Source organism: Etheostoma cragini, chromosome 4 (assembly GCF_013103735.1).
Source record: "Etheostoma cragini isolate CJK2018 chromosome 4, CSU_Ecrag_1.0, whole genome shotgun sequence".
NCBI lineage: Eukaryota > Metazoa > Chordata > Actinopteri > Perciformes > Percidae > Etheostoma > Etheostoma cragini.
The window spans coordinates 23225114-23235821 of record NC_048410.1 but is presented as its reverse complement, the minus strand read 5'-3'; the positions used below and the strand labels follow the sequence as shown (position 1 = coordinate 23235821).

Genomic DNA, 10708 nt, shown 5'->3' with positions numbered 1-10708 from the left:
CGTAATGGAAAACCAAAAAAAGCGAGTAGACCCGAGGCGAGTCAAGTAGATACCACGCAGTGGAAAACCGCCATAATACAGCCCGTAAGGTGGTGTTGAGTAATAGACGAAGGGTTGCATTAAACAGCTAGCTAAAGAGTTCACGTTGCTATGAACGCAGGATCCCAACCGTAGAGATAGACCGGACTATTTTCTTAAGCAGAAGCAATAAAATCGTATTTCAGTCAATAAACTCCCATTTAAAATCAATATTTTGTGTCAAATTGTTGATTTATTTGGTAAGTAGCCGTGTAATAAGTGGAACAGGGTGATAGGGGTCTTGAATCAGTTTGAAGGGGTTATATTCGCCTCGCCATTATCTCTCACTTACAAGTACCTGACAACGGAAACAGTAATATACAGTCGAAACACACGTATTTTACTATATTTATATATGCAGTAATTGTATATACAGTGGTTTCTATTGCAAAGTGAGTTTTATTTGTCACCTACTTTAAAAATGAACAGGATATCCGGTTCATGTTTGATCGTGTTTGTTGTTCAAATATGGAGAGCCATTAGGTCATAAACACCACAGGGATAAATTATTACCCACAATAAGGCAGTTTTTTTTTTGCTTCCCAGTTCATCCACGCCCTCCTAAACAAATATTGAAATGCACATTAAATCCACAATCAGCTCTGTTGGCAGTAAAACGTTTGACAACCGTTTTGATGTTCCCGCCTGACAAGGAGGAACTGGAAGTACTTATTTGGTCAAAATACAGTGCAGAATGCCTTTGTGTAGACCAAAACACTGAGTGGGAAGTTATCTGAATCTTTTATCTATTTTATGAAAAATATGTCCTAAAGGCTGAATGTGAGAATAAATGACGGATGTTTTTGCATCCTGCGTGCAGTGAAGCCTTTTTTTCAGTTGGCAATATTAAAATAAGGCAGATCGCAATCTGAGCATCACTCAGTTTATATGTAAGATAAAGAACAACACTTTAAGTTGCTACATCTGGACAGAATTTCCCTTTAACTGTCATGCAACAGGTGTGGGCCAACACAACTGGAAATGTGTGTGTGTGTGTGTGTGTGTGTGTGTGTGTGTGTGTGTGTGTGTGTGTGTGTGTGTGTGCGCGTGCGTGTGCGTGCGATACATGAGGGGCAAACTGCAGTAAAACTGACATGGACTGTGTCCCAATCTCATACTCATCCAAGAGTCTGTGTTCCTGCTGTAAAAGAGACTTGACATATGTTCTAAGATCTCAGAATACAGACCAGTGGTGGACTCGTGGACTAAGTACATTAACTCAACTATTGTACTTAAGTGCAAATTTTAGGTACTTTGAGGTATACTTTTTTCATTCATGACACTTTTTTCTTCTACTCCACTGCATTTCCGAGAGATATATTTTACTTTTTACATCACTATTTACATTCATCTGACAGCTTTAGTTACTAGTTACTCTACATAATATGATTTTTGCACACCAAAAATAATGTTTTATCATAAATTAAAATACACAATTAGCTAATGAAAAGCGTAGTTGATTGACAGAACTGTTTGGATCAATTCCAGTTTTGGAAATATGAGGATTTATCTGAATTGATTGATCGTTCCTGATGATACTTACAAACTTTTACTTAAAGGCCCAAGGGCATAAACATTTCACTTTATGGGATTTTATTTTACGTTAACAAGCATTCCCCCAGCCTGCCTATGGTCCCCCAGTGGCTAGTAATGGGGATTGGTGTAAACTGAGCCCTGGGTATCCTGCTCTGCCTTTGAGAAAATGAAAGCTCATCTGGGCCGATTTGGAATATAGCCCCTTATGAGGTCATAAGGTGAAAGAGACATGAGAGAGACACATCATGGCTTTCAAATAAGCAAAGTGGCAGTTGGTCAGGCCAACCCCCCAGCCTCCACCTTTGTCCCCCCAGTACAGGATTAGGGGACCTCTAAGGTCTATGTAAAAGCATCCAAAGATGCTGACCATGTCAGGGGACCTTTAAGTAACATTTTCAATGCAGGACTTTTACTAGTAACATAGTACTTTTACAGCCTGGTATTAGTACTTTTACTAGAATTACGAGGGAAACAGAGCTAGGGGAGGTTGTAGGCTATGGTAAACAGGTGGTGTTATTTTGTTTTTTTTAACCTAACCAGGAATGTATCATTGCAGATATCTGCAGGGAGGGTGCTCCAGAGGGACGGGGCTGCAACACTGAAGGCTCTGTCTCTGAACATACACATGAGTCTGGTGTGGGGAGCGCAGGCCAGCATCTGGTGGACAAACTTGCAATACAATACACAAATTAGAGATATTGGTGGTCCCTCTCCAGAAAGATATCCCTTGTGATTAATCTTGAGAAAAACACGTTTTTCTTTATCTGTGTGGAGTTTGTCAGGAGCTTTCCAAAGTTTGGCTTGATTTCAGTCAGTCTGCACGGGTATTGGATCATACACAGATTTCTTGTCAAGTCAAAATCACAGTTTGTGACGTTTGCATACCATGAAATGTGTACATACTACAGTGTTTATCCTGCAGCATTTTGGCCCCACAAAGCTGTTGGGACCCCATAAGTATAATGAACTCCCACTACTGACCCCATGGATATAGTTAAAGAAACCACACACACACGCATACACACACATACACACATACACACACACACATATTCAACCTTCCACACACGGTTGCGCAGTTGCACCATGTTCACACCTTTGCTTTGGGACAATGGTTTTGAACTTAGTGGAAAGATGCGAGGGAAGAGCATGGAGACGCCAGGACACGCAGATAACACATTCTGAGTAGACGCAGCAGGGATCATTAACCAGTGATACTCATAAACCTGCACATCTTTTTATTATGATCAGTTGTTGGTCTCTATTTTCTTCACCTTTCCTTTCTGTGTCTGAGCCAAGCCTCATTAAATACTCCACTAGTCCACTTGTCCCACTTTTGACACATTAACTCAAATTCTTCATCTGATATGTATCACTATGACTGTTGCAACTTACCGTGCCAGATAAACCACACTGAAATATGAGAGCATGCAGTGTGGAGTAAACTTAAAGAAAGTGACCCCAAAGAACTTTCTCACCACACCGTCTCTCTGTCTGTCTCGCTCTCTCTTTCTCTCTCGCTCTCTCGCTCTCTCTTATGTGTTTAAACTCGTATGAACCTGTGAAGACGGCCAGCAGGCTTTTTGGTTCAGTTATTGACAAAAGCAAACAGCAGAACCACCAATTTATGATGGGACCAACTTAAATAGTTATGCAACTGCATCTCACTCTGTGTGTGTAATTAGATTTGTGTCAAACAATCTCTAAATGCGCAATCAGATTTAAGGTTAGATTGGGAATGTGTACAGATGTATGCACCCATGTACAGATATGTCTGCACATTTACCATTCTCAATACACTTGCTATTCTGAATACATATTTGGAGATTCTTTTGTTTCACATTTACAAATCTGATTACGGAATGAGCCTTTTTTTAACCTTCCTCATGTCGTCTTCACCCCCAACAATCTTGACTTGTAGAAGAAAACACAAGCGGGACAGGTTTGTCTCCGCGTGGACCAAACCTTACTGGATCAATATTTAGACTGCCCAGTTTAAAGGAATACGTCACCCCCCCAAAATGACTATATGTAGATGTTCTAGACAGCGCTGCCTGGAAGGAACTAGGACAAGGCAATGGTTAGGCTAAAGGCCATTTTATAGTTGTGCGGAGGCTCCACGCAGAGCTTTCGCCATAGCCTGCGTATGTGTTGATGATGTTGTGATACTTGTGCGCTGGTGTGTGCGTCGAGCCAGCATGTGCGTGGGAGTGTCTGCTAGAACAAGGAAGAAGTGAAAGAGTGACAGCGATTAGCTTCGGAGCGAGTACTAACTCCAGAGTCATAGAGAAAGAAACAAAGTGTCTTATCTGTGCTTTCTGACCCGGTGAGACATCTTTAGCAGGAGAAGTTAACCCTATCCTTGATTTTATGTTGTTTATGGAGAAAGAGAATTAGGAAATGAGTCGGGGGAAATGCAACGCTACCAAGCCACGTTCTTTGATTCTACGCACAACCATAAAACGGCCTCTAGGGTTAAGGTTAGGCTTAGGTGCCTTGAAGTCAATGGTCGGAGCGCTGCCTGGAAGTCAACACTGGGGGCTTAAAACACCATCAAGCATATATGTTGTTTTACCCTGTTACCCTGAATTCTTGAAATAAACCGTATTTTTCACGCACACCTCTATGGTAAACGAAAAATTAAAAAAATTGAGAATTTGTTTTGATGTATTGAAGTAATAGGGGTCTACACTGTCTCAGGTCTGTGCAGGGGTGCGACTTGTCTGACACTGTAGCGCGCCTGCGTAAGCGCCAGACTGTTTATGCGGAAATGTTTGAAATAGTAAGGCTTTCACAAAAATGAATGTTAATTCTTAAATGTGGACCCCTAATTTTCTCCATTTTTGGATTCTTCGTTCACCACAGAGCCATGAGAGAAAAAGTTGTCTTCATCAATTCAACTAACCACGGGGTAAGTATTATGCAATTCTTTTGGGGATGAAGTATTCCTTAAACCTCTTTTTTTGGACAAACACATGTCAATGGGACACTTCTGGACAAGATGTTTTATGGCTGATCTTGATCCCTAAAGGATGAATCCAGATGATTTTGATGAGCACCACCATGTTGTGTCCCAGTGCAGCAGCTCCATGTTTCCATGACTCTAGCACCACCCTCAGGTCACACCTGCTGGGTTGCTGGCGGTGTGTGTTCCTTCATCAGTCAGTCTGTCAGCTGCTGCATTTCAGATCCACGTCAGCACTCTTCCTGTTAATGTGTAACTGTGTGTGTATGTGTGTGTGTGAGTGTGTGTGTGTGTGTGTGTCTCTGATATACCTGACCAAGGTCATAGTGGCTAGTGTGTGTGTGTGTGTGTGTGTGTGTTTGTGTGTATCTGTGTGTGTCCACTACTCTATTGGCATCAGATCAGGACACCAGGTCATGATGACCATCTGCATAAACATGCTTTTTTTACGTGGGAAGATGTGAGGAAATGTTATCCGCATCATGTTTGAATCAGAATATCTTTGAGGAATATTGCGACTGATTGTTACTGGGAATACATACCGGTGTTTAAAAAAAAAGCAACATTTCAGACCAGGTCAGTTTCCTGTCGGTGGATTCGTTTGTAAATCTGCCAAAAGCTTTTGTATAGAGTTCAACTTCTGTGAACTTTGACACAGAAATGTGTGCTATTGAGAGTCAAAGATGGAGGACGTTATCACATCAGATGTGTCGCACCATCTAGTTTTATGTAGGCAATAACTCTGCTCTGTCAAACGAAATGCAGCACCAAAACAACTTTAACTTTGTATCCATTTTGGAACAAAAGTCAAAAAATAACATGTGAGGGACATCATATTTGAGCTAATTAGTTGAGCTTGGGACACATTGAGATTGTGTTTTTTCATTCATCTTTCTTATCAAACCCTTGCGCCCACATTACCCACAATGCAACTTCACCAACAACCAACAATTTTTATCCAAATATTCAGTAGAACTCCCCAGCACCTGTAAAGAGATGGTGTAAAATTGGTGAAGGTCCCTTTTTAATTGAAAACACTTTACTTTATGTCCTGACATTAAAGGCAGGTTTGGTAATGTTAAAAAGCAATTCCATTGGTTCTTTCCGGGTGAGCTGCGAGGCAGTGATTGGTGGATTTCAGCAGGTAACGATCTTTCTCGCTCCTTTATCAGAACATTTATTGTTGTCAGGGTGATAAGACCTTTTCAAACAATATATATAAAAAATGATATTGGAAATTATTACTCTGCTTTCAAAGTAAGAGTAGTATTATTATTTTCTGGCTACAGTGAGAGAAAGTCATGAAAAAAAGCTTTCCAGATGGTATGAGCAGATGGAAATGCAAGTTGAGGTTTTTGACAACATATGACACTTTTGCCTTGCCTCATTTTCCTTGTCGCTGTGACCCCTGGCAGCACCCTGCACTCCTACTTTTTGTATAAACACATTTAAAAACTCATAATTGACTGCAGCTATGAGAAGGAATGTGTTTTGATTTTATGCTGTAACTTCTGAAAAAAAGCTATTTATAGATGATGCAACAAGTTACCGTTACAATGCAAATTAACTTTAGCTGTGAGATAAAAAAATGTTGTACTCTTTCAACATTAGTGAATAGAACATTACATCCAATGACGTTTTTTTTACTTTATTTTGGTATTTCTATTTCCTTCTTTCTTTCTTTCTTTCTTTCTTATTGTTCCTATAGTACATAACCGAAAATATGGAGTAAGCAAGAAGAAAAGCTCAAACCTCAGCCCTCAGGGTATTTTTCCAAATCGTCTGCTGGGGATGGAATAACCGTTTAACTTTTTTGTGATGCAAGAGCCTGAAATATGTGGAATACTCTCCAAACCTCGAACTGTTTCCCAACTTCAGTACATCCAGTCTTTTCCCAACCGCAACCTGAAATGAGTTTCAAAACAGATGCAAAGCTGTCAGCAGAGAGTCTGCAGAGAGTCCAACTGCTCTTTGTAATGCATTCTGTTTCCAGCATTGGAAGAAGTTTTCAGATCCTTTACTTATGTAAAAGTACTAATACCACACTGTTAAAGTACTCTGTTATAAGTAAAAGTCCTGCAATGAAAATGCTACTTTAAGGTGCTCTAAGTGATATCACGTGTTTTTTAGGTTATAACTTTTTTTGTCAACAAACATCTCTTCACTATCTGCTAGCTGCCTGTCCCCTGAACACACTGTAAAAACATCTCCTTACTATCTGCTAGCTGCCTGTCCTCAGAACACACTGTAAAAACATCTCCTTACTATCTGCTAGCTGCCTGTCCCCTGAACACACTGTAAAAACATCTCCTTACTATCTGCTAGCTGCCTGTTCCCTGAACACACTGTAAAAACATCTCCTTACTATCTGCTAGCTGCCTGTCCCCTGAACACACTGTGAAAAACATCTCCTCACTCCGCTACAATCAGGGACTTGAACCCGCAGCTCCACTGCTGGAACAGAGCCTGGCATCCTCCGTTGGCATGGAAACATTCCAAACCACAGGCAGTCATGTCCTTGGAATATATATCTTGTAACCAGTTTAGCTGATGTCCATCTTCTTGTTTTTAGTTTGTTGAATCTGAAACCTATTCAAAAACCATTAAAATGTTGCAAGCACTATGTTTAGTTTATTTCTCTCTCGAAAAAGACTTTCTTCATACCTATATTGATTGTGTATGTGTTTGCGTGCAGAGCGTAACACTACAGCCTCAGTTGTAAGACAAACATGTCTCATAAGATGAATTCTGTGTGTTAAAACCTTTCTGCTCTAAAACATTTCTATATTCTAGGATTCACTGTCTCATCTGAGAAAGGCTGCTGGTAAAATAAGAGTTTTGTCTTCATCTAGTTCCTTTCCGATCATGGAAATGTGACGCAAAATGGCAAATTATTTATGCTTGGATTATAAAATCCAAAGATCCAAATAAAAGAAATCTGTTTCCATGAGCAGAATAAAAACATAGCTGATACCATAAAGTCGAAACAGGTTGGGACCAAGATCAAGGCCCATCAGGATCAAACTGCATTTGTGAGTGTGTGCGTGTGTGAATAGGTACGTGTGTTTGTTAAATCTGCAAATATTTGCTTTTGTGACGTGAAAGTTTCCATGCGTTGATGATGCAAATGTGTGTGTCTGGTGTGTCTGGTGTGTGTGTGATTCCATAACAAGCCATTGCTCTGTGTCAAGATTTCAAGATTCAAGATTTCTTTGTTGTCCTCCCACAGTACACCGTAGTACGATACAACAGCTTAAAAGAATACGGCACAGAAACAATTAAAAACACAGTGGAAAAGTCGAGTTACTTGGTATATAACTTAAAATAAATAAACGCCTGTATGGGTGTGCAGAGAAAATAGATATCTAGATACTAGAGACATCTACATACTCTGGGTGGTAACTTACGCTGTGAACCTCACCTGCTGGGTTTCTCTCTGCCGAGCCTGATGCTGTCTGACACGCTGTTTCATCACGTCATATTTAACTTCACTTTGTCTTTTTTATTTCACTAATGGAAACGGAACATTTTATAATGTAAACAGTATTTACGGTATTTGCTATACCAAATTACATATCCATGATCGGAATAAAAGCTGGAGGAAGACCAAGTTCTTATTTTACCCGAAGCCTTTCTCAGATGATACAGCAAACAGAAATAGATATGCAGTTAATATCAGGCGGTTAACAATTTATTTTACAGAGAAAAGAGAAAGAGAGAAGGAGAGCGAGAGAGAGAGAGAGAGAGAGAGTTATAATAATACAATGAAAGAAATACATTTGCTGTATAGTTGTATATGCACACTGGTGTTTGTAAGAGATGAAGATCGTGCAACTATTTCTAAGTGAGGATGATTATGGTGCAGTTGAGAAGACCTTTAAACACAACACACACACACATGAAAACTGCCCACATCAATGATCATTCCAACACATTTATCATGATTAACAATGTTTTTGTTGCTCCAACGGAGGTGTCATTTCCTCTGGGGTTTTCTCTTCTGTTGCTCCTCATAAAACATCAAACCTGTTAAACATGAACTTCTGCACAGCTAGACCATCATCATGTCAGCCCTTTGTTCTTTTCTCTTGTGTCATACCTGGAGTTGACCTTTGACCCTCCGCTAATGACTTCTTACATACCAGAAGCGGCTGCAGTAGGTTCCTCTTTGTGTCTTCCACAGAAACATGAACCCCTTCTCTCTCGCACCGTCTTTTGTTTCTTCAAATGACTTTCTTTATTGTCAGCTCCTATGTCTCCTCTTCAGGTCCTGACAAAGGTGTGTCAATTCTGTTAAACCACACCTATGATTTAGTTGACTAGACTGGACTATTTAATTTTTTTAAGTGACTATTAAATTTTTTTTACTATTTCTTCTCTACTATGCCATTCTAAGAAGCTTAATGCAGTTATGGTTAGAAGCTTCTCTAAACTTGTGTCTGAGGGGATGTCACAAAGTCACAGCTGGAGAGGATTGGATGAGGCAGAAAACCATTTGTACGTGTTAGGGCTGTCAGTTAAACGCGTTATTAATGGCGTCCTTTTTAATGTTGTCAATTTTTTATCGCAAAATTCTTTTTGGCCTAGGTAGGTTTTTCACATAATGTTGCAGCAACTAGTAATGTTAGAAAAACTACAACACCCCACCGGATCTAGCTAGACCGGAAACAAAAGGAAACAGCCGTTTGGGCTGCGAGCCGGCCGAGGAGTAGTAACCAATAATACTCTGAATGAAAGGTTTACTTTTTAAAAGTTGCCAAAAAGTTCCATTGACGAGACCAGAGTGATCATCCTCATCATCAACATATCATCGCAGCACGTCCAGTCTGAAATACCACTTGATGACCAAGCACACAGCTGATGCCAACCCCCCCCCCCCCAAAGTATTTTTTTCACCATTTCACTAACAGTAACACGGACAGTGTTACATTGTGTGAGAGACTTTTTGCTCCAAGTGAGAATGTTAGGTGTGAAATTGAACACTACAGTAGGCTTTGTGCCAACGTTGTTTTAAAAAAAAAACATTTGCACAAAGCAAGCCGATCCACTTTTCAAGGTTGACGAGAGAATTCAAATGAGAAAAAAATAATGGGACAAAAAGAAATCAAGGAACATTTAGGATAGAAACAATTGTGAGATAAATTAAGATTAATTGCGAGTTAGCGATGACATTATTGTGATTAATCGCGATTGAATATTTTAATTGTTTGACAGCCCTAGTACAAATATGTACATGTTTATCCAAATTTACTATAGTTTTCATTACTTTACAGTTTTTTTACAACTGCTAACAAGCTATGTCTCTGCTTTAAGCTCTGTCTCCGTTTTTTCAAAAATCTACGCAAAATTCCCAAAACTGCACACACATAATGAGAAATGAAACATTGCACTCAGAAGGTTTTAGCTCCAGCTGTGGTGTGACTTGGACTTCACATGTCAGACGGAGTTTTCTGAGAAACGCTGCCAGGCAGAATGACACCGTCTCTGCTGTTACATGATACGTGATGCTATCACCAGACTCAATACTGGATTTTGTATGTTCACGTTTTGTGTATTTACTGTGTAACTTTATGTTGTTTCGCACATTTTTGCTTTGTCATGGCCAGCTCATCGATGCAAATGAGAATGTGTTCTCGATGGGCTTACCTGGTTAAAGAAGTAAAATAATAGTAATAATATCAAAATACAAAAGTTCAAAAATCAAACATAGTTAGGATGGGAAAACAAAAAGGAATGAATTACAAAAGAGGCAACTTTGAGACCAATGTGTGTGTGTGTGTGTGTGTGTGTGTGTGTGTGTTTAAAGATGTGAGCTGAACAACATGTGTCCGTGTGCTGCTGAGAACTTTGAGGTGGTGTCATTTTACAAGGTCTTTGTGGGCTGAGTGCTCCTTTAAAAATTGACTGAACATGATTCACCAATCATTCACCACCATTCATCAACTGAACTGATTGTGTGTGTGTGTGTGTGTGTGTGTGTGTGTGTCTCTCTCACACAGATACACACACACAGACACACAACCTCTCACAGGTAAAGCATCTCGCCCCTTTTTTTTTTCTTAAGGGCAAAACTCAATAAGCATTTATTGTGAGGAAATATACACACACACACACACACACACACACACA

At 39.8% G+C, this 10708-nt stretch overlaps 1 long non-coding RNA gene across 1 annotated transcript in view; it reads left to right on the top strand.

The window, feature by feature from the left end:
- Positions 1 to 781, top strand: part of LOC117943620 — a 10869-nt gene extending 10088 nt beyond the window's left edge. Inside the window, exon 3 of the long non-coding RNA XR_004656396.1 lies at positions 772 to 781. This is a non-coding gene — a long non-coding RNA (uncharacterized LOC117943620). The remainder of the gene's footprint in view (positions 1 to 771) is intronic.
- Positions 782 to 10708: the final 9927 nt, after the last annotated feature.